General features: G+C 44.8%; 1 long non-coding RNA gene and 1 other non-coding gene across 3 annotated transcripts in view; both read right to left on the bottom strand.

Annotated features, from left to right (window-relative positions):
* LOC139704794 (uncharacterized) overlaps window positions 1-13,153 on the bottom strand; it is a 31,910-nt gene extending 18,757 nt beyond the window's left edge. The window contains exons 1-2 of one of the 2 annotated variants that reach the window (XR_011706819.1): window positions 12,411-13,153; window positions 10,999-11,105 (exon numbers count right to left, since the gene is read on the bottom strand). This is a non-coding gene — a long non-coding RNA (uncharacterized lncRNA). The remainder of the gene's footprint in view (window positions 1-10,998; window positions 11,106-12,410) is intronic. The other variant, XR_011706818.1, reaches the window with a different exon arrangement.
* On the bottom strand, window positions 8,603-8,708 carry LOC114107070 (U6 spliceosomal RNA). Its single transcript, XR_003585282.1, has one exon. It is a non-coding gene; the product is annotated as a U6 spliceosomal RNA (small nuclear RNA).
* Window positions 13,154-14,190: the final 1,037 nt, after the last annotated feature.

The raw sequence follows: 14,190 nt of genomic DNA, 5'->3' as shown, positions 1-14,190 counted from the left end.
AAGTATTAGTTGTAGTTGCAGGACAGCATATAATGGGAAATGCATCCATCAGAATATAATTGGCTGCCGTGATAAGTAACTCAAACTCTCAGAGTCTTCAGACCACAAAGATGTACGTCTCCCACTTACTACATGTTGAGGAACATTGGTGGGGGCTCTGCTGTTCTGGGACCCAGGCTGACAGAGGTGCCACCATATGCGATGCTTGCAGGTACTGTATGAGTGTATGGGGCTCACACCTGCCATTAAATGCTACAGCCCAGAAATCACAAAGATCCCTTCCCCCACTGCCGCAGTCCGGCTGCAGCAAAATAGCTTGGGGGTGACGAACGACTTGTGTAGATCGATACAGCAGGAGTGGGAGCCGTTTATTGTAGGACAACAGAGGTATTTATACATTCCACACAGCTTATCCTAATTAACATAAACTAGATACAGCAGTCAACCAATAAGAAATCTCCACACTTAATGGCTCGCTGGCGTTACCTCACAAACCACTCCCTCTGGCATTTTGCCAGGCGCCATCCAGACTTGTTTACAGACCTTAACACCCCACATCCATTGGCCAGAATTAGACACATGGCTATCCTCAATTTAAAAAGGTAGGGAAATGCAATCCTCCATTCATCCCAAAGGAGAGGAAAATTAAACAGGAGGGAAGCTTTGAAATATTTACCACATTCTTAAAAAAAATGACAATTAAAAAATATATAAGTGAGGCTGTTGAAAGGTAGAGAATAGAAGAGGGTAGAAAAGATGGAGAGAAAGTAACACTATGCATACCCACATCTTAGAAAATGAGATGTCCACAGACATTGCCCATGCAGTAGCATAAGAAATTAGAGTTTATGTTTACTGAATTTATGAGATCAAGGGAACAACAAATAAGTATGTAAATACTAAACAGTTGGAGATGGAGGAAGCAAAGAGTGTAAGTAAATGTCACAGCAGGTAGTCAGAGTGCCCAGCTGTTTGTCTTAGTCTGTTCAGGCTGCTGTAACAAAATACCACAAGCTGGGTATAAACAACAGAAATGTGTTTCTTACAATTCTGGAGACGGAAAGTCCCAGATCAGGGTGCCAGCAGAGCTGGTGTCTGGTGAAGGCCCACTTTCTAGTACATAGATGCCACCTTTGCCTGTGTCCTCACGTGGTGGAAGGGCAAGGCGATCAAGGGCAAGAGCCCCTGATCTCTGAAGGCCCTGAAGGGCCTGATCCCACTCACAATGGGTTAGCGCAAAATGGGAACTTTAGCGGTTTAAGAGCTGACAGGCTGTGTTTTTGCATGCCGACACACAGCAGCTCTGCTGGTTGACATTTAATCCTAGAGGCTTACGGCGACTCACAGGTACCATAGGAGATGACCACAGTAGCAGAAGAAGGAGACAAAGCCAGGGACAGAACAATCCCCTTTAGGCTTAGCCCCTAAGCTGTATGAGCTAAGAGTCCCTAGGCTCTTGACAAGCTTGCACCCACGTAAGGGATGTAGAATGCACCCCCTTAATAGAATTGCACCAACTCCCTTGCCTCGATGTGCCCAAAACTCACTTATGTATAAAAGCAAAAGCTCTGCTGTGTTCGGGGCTCAGATTTTGGGAATTATCCCTCTGGGTTGTGGCACCTCCAATAAAGTGTTGCTTCCAGATCTGGGTGTCCTCACCCTCATTTCCTGCTACAACAAGGGCTCCACTTTCATGGCCCAATCACTTCCCAAAGGGCCCGTCCCCTAAACACCACGGCCTTGGGGGATTTCAACATATGAACGTGAGGGGCACAGACTTTCACACTATTGCACTATTGTTCCTATCAAAGGAAAAAATAATCAAAATTATTAAGGGAGGTGACTTGAGGAATCCGGGGAGTTGGTTTTTCCTGGTAAACCCCTCTGTGCTGTTTTATATGTTACGATGTTTGTGTGCTACTTTAGTGAAATGTTTAACCATTGTTTCAACTAATGTATCCTTTGAGGTCCCACCTGCAAGCCTGGCCACTCTGGGCAAGTGGTCATCACTTCAACTACCTGAGCTTCAGTTTCCTCGTCCACCAAGTGGGTGAACTGTCCACCTCCCTCCCATATGGCGGGAGCCTGGCAGAGCGCCTGGCACAAGGCACACGCTGGCTAGATGGACGACACCCAAGCCGATGTCAGGTCCACTCTGTGTGCGACAGATCTGGGCCCTGAGAGTCCTGATGGAGAGGCAGCGACCTTAGATTCTCAGAGACCATCTGACCTGGTGCTTATGCCACAGCTGAGCCTGTGTGGCCCAGTCTGGTCCTGGGCTACAGGAGGAATCCATCTGCAAGACCAGGACTGGAACTGGCTCCTGGTTTCCAGCCCAGGGCCCTGCTGGCCACCCCTGCGCTCTCTGAATCATCAACTGCTTTTGGCTCGGGACAGAGTGAAAAGAGAGTGGGCCGGGAAGAACTGAAACGTTCCCTCCTGTGCAAATGGTTGCTCTCTGTGCTGGCAAGTCCAGGGTGTTCAGACAGAGGTCAGGAGCATGCGCTTTCTGTGATATCCTGGGGGAGAGAATGTGACCCAGCTGAGGGTGCAGGTGAGGGAGAGGGAGCCGGAAGGAGCTTGGCCGACTTTGATATCTGAAAGGGCTCCTTTTTATTACAGGAAGTGGTTGTTTGGGGGGGGGGCACAGAAACCAACTCTGTTTTTCTATCAAAACCAGCGGAAATTATAATCAGGAAAATTAAGAAGTCATTGAACAGACTGATAATGTGGCCCAGGCCACTGTCTATCCAGCCCTGTCCTCTCCCTAGCCTCAGCTCCTCCTTCCTCTCACCCACCTGAGCTTTGCCGGCTGGTCCCCCCACCCGCTGCTCCCTTGCTGACCTGCTTCAGTCCTCCCCTAGGACTCCCGCCCTGCAGCCACCACGTCTTTCCGCCTCTGCACTTATCAAGGTGTCAAAATCGCCCCTGCCTACCTGTCTCTCCTAGTGGACTGGAGGTCATGTCCTGGACCCTCAGCCTCAGGTCTGGAATTCGGACCAAATAGTGCTTTTCTTGGCCTGTACCATTTAGGCGCATGCGGTCTTTTGAAATATTTGCATTCATCACTGTCAACTAATAATCAAGAAATCATGATTTCTGGCTTCTCTTGACACACCGGAAACCAGGTAACCTGGATCCACTTCTCCTCCCTCAGAGCCGCAGTCCCCTTCCGATAGAGGATTCCGTCTCCATTTATCCATAGTCCTCCGGTGCTTTTTGAAGGCCAGAGGGAGCCCTTTGCCAGCGCCCTTGCAGTATCATTTTTCTTCGAGTGGATCAAAGAAGAAGGTGAAATATTTCTTCTACCCATGCTCCTCCCTCACACCTGCGTATTTCCCTCCTTTACATTCCCAGACTCCACCTGAGCCTCCACCCTCCCCCAGGCCGGGAACACCTCAAGACAGGTATGGGGCACCTTGTTCACCTCTGTGGCTCCACAGCCAGCACCAGGCCTGTTGGGAGAATGAGCGCAACTCTTCTTACTGCAAAATGAGCTCTTTACAAATCTTTCATCTCCTTTCGATAAAGGAGAAGAAATGTCCACTCAACAAGAGCTACTGGGCTTAGCTCAGAGATATAGCACTTGCACAGCCTATGTGAAGCCTGGGGTTTGACCTCCAGCAGCTCAAAACCTTTTTTTTTAATTTTTTTTTACCAACTTTGTACCCATTTTTCATCCTCAGTGTAGCCCTCCATCAAACCACTCCCTGGATGTGATTTCAAGTTCTGACCAAACCTTGCTCTTAGCGTTTACAAAAGATAGTGAAGACCTGTTTATTGGTGGTATTGGTATTAATATTAGAAATAAGTAGTTATCATTGATCAAGGGTGTCCCCGTGCCAGGAACTTTATGTTATTTAGGCGTTCAAGCTTTACAGCCACCCCATGGAGTATCGGCAGTCCTCACTGAAGGCAAGACTGTCCGAAGGCATACGGGATAAACCAAAACAGCACAGCAACTGATTTTTAAGTGACTCCAGGCAAAATTCGCTAACTGAAAAGTCAGATCTAGCATTCATTAAACCATTCGGTAGCCACGTAGTTCTAAGAATTTTACCTGTATGAACTCCTTCAGTCCTCTAGATGATATTTTGAGGAAAGAACTAATAATTTCCATTTTGCTGCTGGGGATTTCCACCATTTTACTGTGATCATCAGCTAAGCCATCTCTCTCTCTCTTACTTCCCAGCTTCTGCACCCACTCCCTGCGTTGAAGGGAATGATCTCCTTCCTGAGACTTCCTGGAGAGCCATGCCCACAGGGGAGGAGGACAATGCCCCACAGGTTCGCCCCCAGCCTCCCGCAGCCAGGACGTGAGCATGTGACTCAGCTCTGCCCACCGGGCGCATCTGCCTCGGGCTGGGATTGAAAACTAACGGGGGAATGTTCTCTGGCAGGCTTGGTGGGCCAGCACGGCCAACTTCCGGTGACAACAGTGGCAGTGGGGTGACAGGCAGCACTGCATATCTGGAATCGGGGTCAGCAATGTTCCCAAGCCGATTCAGCTGCGTTCATGGAAATGTGGACCGTTTCATTCTTTTTTTTCTAAGTTTTTTGGGGTTTTGTTTTGTTTTGTTTTTGTGTGTGTGTTTGTTTTGGTACCAGGGGTTGAATCCAGGGGCACCTAACCACTGAGACACATCCCCTTTTTATTTTTTTATTTTTGAGACAGAGTCTTGCTAAGTTGCTTAGGGCCTCACTAAGTTGCTGAAGACAGGTGTGCACCACCATGCCCAGCTCTGGACACCATTTCTGACTGCTCAGCCTGTCTATTCCACATCCTTTAAACAAATTCCTTTCTGCCCTACTCTTTCAGTTGTGTTTCTGTGTTTATTGATTGCTGTGGCAAACTTGGGATTTCAACCTGACCAGTCTGTCTCCTAGCATTTACATTTCAACCAGTATGCTATGTTCCCCCTGGAAGTGTTCTCCAGCTTCAGGCACAGTTGGATCTAGGTCCTTAAGTGACGTCAGTGGGCTGCTCCATTATTTCCTCATCTCTCCTCTCCTGTGTACTGGCTCCACTTTTAGCCACACTCCTTGCTCATATAGGCAAGATGACCACCAGAAGCTCCAGGCTTATATATGCAGCAGCTCTGAACCCTCACAGAGAAAGACACTGCTCTTACCATATAGTTTCAGGAAAAGTCTTAGACTTAACTCCTGCTGACCCAGGTCAAATTATGGACATCTGTGCAGTGGACTCAATGAATTGGCTAGGCCTCAGTCACAGATCCACATGGTACTCAAGGTGGGGTCTCGTGCAAAGGGATGGAGCAGTTCTCCACAGGAAATCAGAAGGAAATACTGGGCAGGCAAAAACAAAAGGTATCTCCTACATCCTACTTCTAAAGAGGAGGCAAATCAGGCTCAGAGAGGCTGGGTAATCTGCTCAGGGTCACACAGTTAGGGAATGAGAAGTTAGAATTTGAAGGCCCTCAGACGCGGATAGCTCAGCTTTCTTATTGCTTTTCCCATTTGGTTTGCAAAATTTTTCTAGATTTTATTTTCTTCCCCTACTTCCCTGATTTAAATGCTATGAAAGAATTTAAAATTTATAGAGTTATAAGGAAAAAGAAAAATCCTTTGAAATCTCATCACCATATAACGAGTGCTGTTGGTTAACATTTTGTGGGCATCTTTCATGCATGTCTATGCACATGGGCAACAGAAGCAACATTTACATAAATCAAAACACACAGTAACATCTTTCAATCACAGATGCCCTTTCCTAATGTGATTTTTTTCCCCTTGGCCCTTTCATTATCCTTTGCCACCCTCCACGAACCTCCCTAACATACTCCTCACCTTCTGGCTCAAATAATCCAGTTAACAACTGAGTGTGTTTTTGAAGACTTTTCTCCAAGCCAATACAATCACACACACACACACACACACACACACACACACACACACACCATAGAGAAATTCTGCTCTTACTTCTTACAATTTTTTTTAAATCTCCTTTAACTCTGATGTCATTTTCCGTTCACTGATGTAATATGTATCGTTGTTTTTAATACCAGGATCGAACCCAGGACTTTCAACCACTGAGCCACCCCCCAGCCCTTTTTATTTTTTATTTTGAGACAAGGTCTCACTAAGTTGCATAAGGCCTCACTAAGTGGCTGAGGCTGACTTTGAACTTGCAATCCTCCTGCCTCAGCCTCGCAAGCTCCTAGTATTGCAGGCATGCACCACCTTGCCCAGCTTCATAATAAGTATTTTAAAGGACACTAATTGTGGCATTTTGGGTCCCAAAGAGTGATTGTCAAGAGATCTTATTCATAGAAGGAGCCCCCGCCCCCCGCCTTTTTTTGTGTGCTGCTGGGGATTGAACCCAGGGCCTAGTGCATGCAAGGCAAGCACTCTACCCACTGAGCTCTATCTCCAGCCTAAGGAGCCCTTCTTGACACCCCTAAAATTGCTTTGCTGAGGTCACCTTCAGGTGGGCTCATCCCCCACAGTTCTGGGGCGGGTGTAAGAAGGCTGAGGGGGGACACTCTATCCTAGTAATAGATATAGACTGCCAGGCCCTGGTCTCCTGATGTCCAGGTTTGCTTGCTGGCCTGTGTGTGATGCCCAAGGGCCTGCAAAGTCACCTCTGACTGGAGCTCCTAATTCAGGCCAGCTCACCCCTCCCCCCCAGCCCTTCAACACCTTCTCCCATTTCCTTTTAAGGATTTTTTTCTTCTTCTTCCTCCTGCTCGGGAATGTTAACCAGTCTAGGGACCAGTTGCTGCTCTCAGATCAATAGCCCTGGAGAGGGCTGCGGGTGGCCTCTGGGATGCACTTCAGCGGCTCCTGCAGACAGACCATTTTCTTCCTGACTCAGTTTCACTCAAATTGAGCCCCTTTCGCTTTTGAGAGCGTGAGCTGGCACCAATCCAGAACCAGAATAAATCGGTGGCTAAAACCTCTTATTCATCTCTCAAAAGTCCAGCTCCCCAGCAGGAACTTGGAATTTTTTGTTTATTTGCTTCCTACTTTTGTTCCTTGGTCACCATCACATTTTAGAAGGGATTTGAAGCTGCTCTGTGGCTGGAGTTAAGTGCTTAGTAAAGTGTTTGTTGAGGAAGGGATGGAAGAGTAAAATGATAGAATAGTCAGCGCTTGGTGAATGGTTAATGCGCCTGAAACTGACCAAAAATTGTTACTGAGCAGAGGCAGAACTGCAGTGTTGTCCACTGGCGCCACCTTCTGGAAACAAGTTAGAATAACAGGTCCGTTTCTGCAGCTCCAGCCTAAGGGCTTCTGAAAATGCAGACCAGGAACTGAGTCAAAAGGAAGAGATCCCAGCGAGTAGAAGGCTGAGGCAGGAGGATCCCAAGTTCAAAGCCAGCCTCAGCAACATAGAGAGACCCTGTCTTAAAATAAAAAATAAAAAATAAAAAAAGGATTTGGATGTGGCTCAGTGGTTAAGCACACCTGGGTTCAATCTCTGGTACCCCTCCTCACCAAGCCCCTAAAAAGAGAAGAGCATCAATTTCAACAAAATCCCCTACCCCAGTCTCCTCTGCACTGGACCTCCAAGTTATTGTACTAACATTATTATTTTTAATAAAACATGACTGTGACATATTAGTGCTGGTTTCAAGTGAACCTAAATGTGCTAAATGCTTTAGATGTATCTTCATTCTCATAGTAACTGCAAGAGACGGATTACCATTATTGTTGCATCTTTAGATATTAAAAACCGGAGGCTCTCAAAGGCTTATAGTAGACTTATTATATCCAAGGAACTCAGCTAGTCAGTGACTAAATAAGACTCAAACTGTTCTGCCTGACTTCGGAGACTGTTGCGGGTGGAGCTCCCCAGAAATCAGACTCTAGGGTGGAGATTTGCTGTGGGAAGTGTATTGCAGAGTGCTGTCCAGGTCGTCTGTGGGAAGGAAAGGTTGAAAGTGCAGCCTCAACAGAGGCCTCAGTTGATGCCAGGGGCACATGGACCCAGAATGGCAAGGAGGCGCCCTGTCCCTCACAGTCATTGGATGCAGCCTGTCCCAGGAAAGGGGTATGAACTTGAACCAGGCTGCTCTCTTCAGCCAAAGGCAAGGCCCCAAGAAAGACTCAGCTGAAAGCTGTTGGCAACCAAAGTTCCCAGTCACTGGGGGAATAAATGCTTCAGCCGTGAAGTTGGATGGGGGAGGCGGGGTCTGGGCTGCATACCACAGTATCCCCTAAGAGCCCCTGTGCCCGTCCAGCACACCTGACTGCTCAGCGCATTCCTCAGTGCAGTGGGGAGGCTTGGTAGGTAGACAAAGTCAGTGTTATGGATTGTGGAAGGAAGGATTTAAAGAATAAGAATGGTTCTGCCTGCCATCTACCCGGAGAACCTCTGACCCAGGCCATGCCTGCCATCCTGCTGCAATAACCAATGAACTTTGGTCTATTCATACAGAAATATGAATTATTTTATGAGTTCCAAACCCTTAATAAAGAAGTAAAATGCAAAATCATCAGCTAACCAGGCAAATGCGTGGTGATGAATTGCTCGACATATTCAAATTAAAAATGAAAGAATTGAGGGTCACAATTGATTAATACGTGAAAACTGATTTTTTTTAACCTTTTAGGTTTTTATTATAGTTCTCTCTGAAAAAATACGGATCGCTTCTCCAATTTGTGTATCATCCTTGCATAGGGACCTGCTAATATTCTCTGTATGGTTCCAACTTTAGTATATGTGCTGCCAAAGTGAGCCCGAGAACTCATTTTAAAAACATAATTCTGTGGCAAATTAAATTGTTTAATAAAAATATTTTACTCATCTCATGCTACTTCCATAAGAGTTTAATGGTGAAAAAAAATATGAAAGGAACTTTAATCAGTGTGGCTACACTAGGAAGACAAGGGGGCCCAAGTCCTCAACCCTTCCTTCCAGGAATTGACAATGACTTTGAGGTTTGATAGACAGGGGAACGAGTGTGAGGGTTTGGGGCTTCCAAAGCCGGAAGTCTTTCATAGCTGCAAAACAGGTAATCTTGGGTTGGCTTGGCCTGGTCCATCATTAACTCAGGATTGTTCAGGCAGGGCTTTGCCCAGGATAAGGAAGTTGCTGTTGTCTGGAGGTAGCTTCCACTCATCTCAAGATGTTTATTGTTCAACCCGGTGGTTCCTGGAATCTAAGGTGACTCAGAGCAAAGGAGACAGATGCAAAATGGAGGCAGAGATGCCAAGTCTTGAAGCCTGCATTTAGTCACCTATCAAACATTTGCAGACAAAAGTGAAGAGGCTAAGTCCTTACTGTATTTCCCCTCAAGGGGGGTGAATTTTGAGGGACATCTGGCTTGGTCTCATGTCTTCTTAGCCCAGTGCAGAACAGTGTGACTTCCTCATCCCCTGACATTAGGCTTGGCTGTGTGACTTGCTTTGCTCAATGGGATCTGAGCAGTTGTAACACAAGCTGAGGCTTGAAATGTGCTTGCCCGGCTGACTTCGCACTGTGGTTCTTCTGCCATCCGACAGAACATGTCCTGGCTAGCTCACTAATCTAAAGAAGATGAGTGACACGCGGAGCAGGACTTGACCAGCCTACAGCTTACAGCCAAGCCCCACAAGCCTTGCTGAGTCAGCCGCAATCAGCCAACTTGCAGAAGTGTGAGAATAAATGATTGTTATTTTATGCCACTGAATTTTGGGGTGGCCAGTTATGTGATAATAGCCAACTGATACACATTTACAAGGTTGTAGAGGATGACGTACGACTGTGTAAAGAGTAATTTTGACTATGACTTTTCCTTAAGAGCTGTCTTTAGACCTTAATCTCTCATAAGATGTTGACTCATGTACTTTTATATGATAGATACCACAAAGTGTCTCCTAATAAATGCCTCCCTTACTTTTACAAAGCCATGAGACATTCAGGGTCCCCAAACCCCAGACACAGGACTATATAAAACCTGTGAAGCCCCTTTAAAGGGTGAAACTCTAATGTCTGTCATCAGGATACTGGGCAGTGATGAGCCTCCCTGAGAGCCAGGTGTCCTGGAACTCGCAGAGCAGGAGCACTCCCCCTAGAAAGCCAGAGACTCAACTGCCAGAGAAGGGTGTCAAATAAGATTCCGAGGTCATCTCCCTTGTACCTAGGTACACGGTCCGCCCCCTATCCCCACCCCCCAAAAAAATGCTAGTGGTCCCAACCTCCCTTACAGTCATGTCTGGCCATGAAATTGGGTTCTGTCCAATAAGATGCCAAATAACCACATAGCAGAGTCTAGGACCCTTCTTAAGAGACAGGAGGATTTCGCCCAGTACCTTCCACTTGTTCCCCTGGTGGCTTCTTCCTTCTTTCTGACTTGGATGCAGGATGTCAGGAGTTGGAACAGCCCTTTGGACCATGATGTGAGCTTGGAAATGGTAGTTTATGCAGAACGAAGTAAAAAAGATTAAAGTTCTCATGGTACAAGATTTCATGGCACAAACCACCAAACTTCCTACCTCCAATTTTTGCAAGAGAAGGGAAACAACTTCTAAGTGGCTAAAGTCCTTGATATTTTAGCATCTCTGTTATTCACAGATGAACGCTTCCAACTGTTGACAATCCACAGTCCCCATGTTTATTAGAAGAGAAGAGGTCTTTCTTTGATGTTGTTGTTGCTTTTAGTAGAAAAAGAACCTCACAGTCAGGAGCAGCTCCATGATCCGAGCAGACCAAGGAAAAACACTGTGGCTCCCCTCCACTCCTGCAGTGGATAATGACAGGACAGGATGACAGCACTTCTGCTCCTAAAGTACTCTTCCACCACTGTGGTTGTCAGAAAAAATCTTTCTCACACAGATTGCTTCTTCCTGACATTGCTCACTTCTCCATCCGTGTCTTGAGTGAATATATCAGAAACAGATACATCTTGAACCTTAACTGAAAGAGTCTGGCAAACGCTTTGCTTTTCAAAATTATCTTGGGAAGGTAAAAGATTAAGAAACACAGAAAGGAAAGGTTAAAACTGTTACTAAAATATTTTTGGTATTGAACAATAGAAATCATTGTCTCACGGTTCTGGAAGCTGGAAGTCAAAGACCAGGGTGCTGGCACGGGCGGGGGCTGGCACAGGCAGCTCCAACGAGGGCTCTCTTCCTGTCTTCTACCAGCCACCTTCTTGCTGTGTAGGGATGAGTGAGTGAACACAATAAAAATTCTTGAAATCTCCAACAACCAATCTATTATTGAACTAATAATAGAACAAAATATACCAAACGAAAATGGTAAAATATCTATGGACTAGTCTATTAAAAATGTGCCAGATGTCTACTCAGAAAACTATAAACTTTTACAATGAGACACAATGGAAATACTGTATATATTACCTTCCTGGATGTGAAAGACATAATACCAAAAACAAATCAAGGAGCTCAAAGTGAATATATAAACACAGCTCCATGCCCATAAAATACTACAAGAATTTTTCATAAGGGTCGATAAGCTGACTCTAAGACTTATTTGGAAGAATAATTGTGCAGTATGACAAAGGGAACTTTGGAAAGAAATAGAAGAGTAACAAAGGACACAACATCTTCAGTAACTAAAACAGTACTGGAATTTACAAATACATGTACAAAACAAGAATCCAGAAATGAACTTATAGGGATTTATTATATATGAAAATGTTATTTCAGATAATGGGAAAATAGTGGGACATTCGATAAATGTCACTATGACAACTGGATAAAACTGGGAAAACAAATTGATTTGATTATACCTCATCCCATTTTCAAATATAAATCTCAGAACCAAATATAACATTAAAAATCCTAAACCAGGTGTGGTGGTGCATATCTGTAATCCCAGCAACTCAGGAAGCTGAGGCAGGAGGATTGCAAGCAGAAGGCCAGTCCCCATCCAAAATTAAAAAGGATCAAAATATAGGACAGGGGATATAGCTCAATGGTAGAACACCCCTGGGTACAATCCCCAGTACTGAAAAATAAGAGACAGAATTTGTTGGTTTTTTTTGTTTGTTTGTTTGTTTGTTTGAGACAGGGTCTTACTATGTTGCCCAAGCCATCCTTTAACTCCTGGGCTCAAGGGATCCTCCTGCCTCATCCTCCCGAGTTGCTGGAACTAGAGGCATGTGCCACTGTGCCTGGCAAGACAAATTAGTTTTTTAAAGGAAGTTTGTAAAAATGGAAAATAGAAATTGCCAATAAAATATGTAAAAATGCTTAGTTTCACTAAAAATGAAGGAAATGCCAATTAAAAATACCAAGCATGGTATTAATTCCAGCTACTTGGGAATCTGAGGCAGGGGGTTCATAAGCTTGAGGCCAGCCTGAGTAACTTAGTGAGACCCTGTCTCAAAAATCAATTTTAAAAGAGCTTAGGATGTAGCTCAGAGATACAGTATTCCTGGGCTCAATCCTCAGTACCACACACACACACACACACACACACACACACAAACCCTTACCATGTTTTGCCATTATTGCCAAATGACAAAGTCATTTCTTTCAGTGTGGGTGGGAGAGCGGGTGGATATCTCCTATTTGTCTCTTCAGTTTTGCTCTCTGCCCTTTTCTACCTCCTCTGTGCCCCAGGAGTCAGGCTGCATCAACAGATCCCTTCTGCCATCTGGTGAAGGTGGAGGTCAGCCCAGTAGGAGACAGAGGGGACAGGGTGTTTCCAGGCCTTCATTCCCTGGCTCCTTCCTTGTGGAGCCACTCCCACAGTCCCTCTCCACGGGACTCTTCCTTCCACTAAGAGCCCTCTCTCCCACATCCTTCCAACCTTCAGGGGTAGTAATAGCCCCTCTTACTAGTCCCAAGTACTGCACTACTTTTTGCATACAGTCCCCCATTAAATTCGCCTTGAAACTCTCCTAGTGAGTGTGCCACATGAGGATACAAGAGAAAATGGGCACGCTCCTTTGGAGAAGTACTCATCAGCAATTTCACTTCTCCGTATCTACCCCAGAGACTCACTTGCATACATGTACAAAGGGCAAGCACATGGGTACTTGCAACACCCTTGTTTGCCATAATAAAAAGTTAGAAATAATTTAATTGCCTTCAACTAGGGAAATAGTTGAATCAACTATAGTACATCCATTGTATGGTGTGGTATGTAGTTATTTTTAAAGGAGACATCTATTTGTAGCATAAACATCTAAAATATATTTTTGCTTGAAGAAAGATCAGAGCCATAATAAATAGCATAAAAATGATACCTATTTCCATAGTGTTATGTATTTCATAAAAGTGTAGGAAACTGAGTACACTTGTAATCCCAGAAGCTTGTGAGGTTGAGATAGGAGGATTGCAAGTTCAAGGCCAGTTTCAGCAATTTAGCAAGATCCTACTAACTTATTGAGTTCCTGTCTCAAAATAAAGAATAAAAAAGGCTGAGGATGTGGCTCAGTGTTAGAACACCCCTGGGTTCAATCCCTGGTATAAAAAAAAATGTGGGGAACTTTTCACTGCCTCTCCCTGTAGAGGGATTATACCATCCCACCCCACTGAAGATAGGCATGGCCATATGATTTGCTTCAGCCAAGGGCCTGTAAGTGAAAGTGACATGTGACTTCTAGCCAGAAGCTTTAAGAGGCTCCACTATTCTTTCTTTTTCTTCTGCCACGAGGTCAGCAGGTCTCTGCTGCCCCTTTAAACTGTGTCCAGAGATACAGCTGAAGGATAACAAACAAGTGAAGGATCAAGATATAAATCTTTATTGTTATAAATAGCTGAAATTTTCAAGATGTTTGTTATTGCAGCACAACCTAACCTACCATGACTAATATATACTGCTGTATAATTGATCCAGTTACTTCTAGGGAAGAGAAATGACGCTGGGAGTGATGATCCCAGGAGACTTTATATTTAATATTTTAATTTTCTTACAACAAAAATATATTCATGCATCACTGTGTAATAAAAATACAGTATTTAAAATGAATACAGCAGGTGTTTCCTTACTTAAAATTAAATGCTAAAAAAAATCATTCTTAAAATAAACACATAAACACCCAATAAAATAATGGTTCTTTCTGCCCAGCTGGCACTCTGAAGGAGACTGGAGGCGGAGAGCTCTGTGAACTTTCCAAAGCAAGAGGAAGTACTGGAGCGTGACAATGTCTTGCCACCTTCTCTGCAGGTAGAAATCTGCAGAGCCTAGACACACTGTGAAATTTATTTCTAGTCCAGATATCATAAAATTGAAACACAGCTTCGGAAACCCTTTTTTAAAAAAAAATA

The sequence above is a fragment of the Marmota flaviventris genome, chromosome 2 (assembly GCF_047511675.1).
Source record: "Marmota flaviventris isolate mMarFla1 chromosome 2, mMarFla1.hap1, whole genome shotgun sequence".
NCBI classification, from domain to species: Eukaryota; Metazoa; Chordata; class Mammalia; order Rodentia; family Sciuridae; genus Marmota; species Marmota flaviventris.
This window is presented reverse-complemented; position numbering and strand designations above follow the sequence as displayed.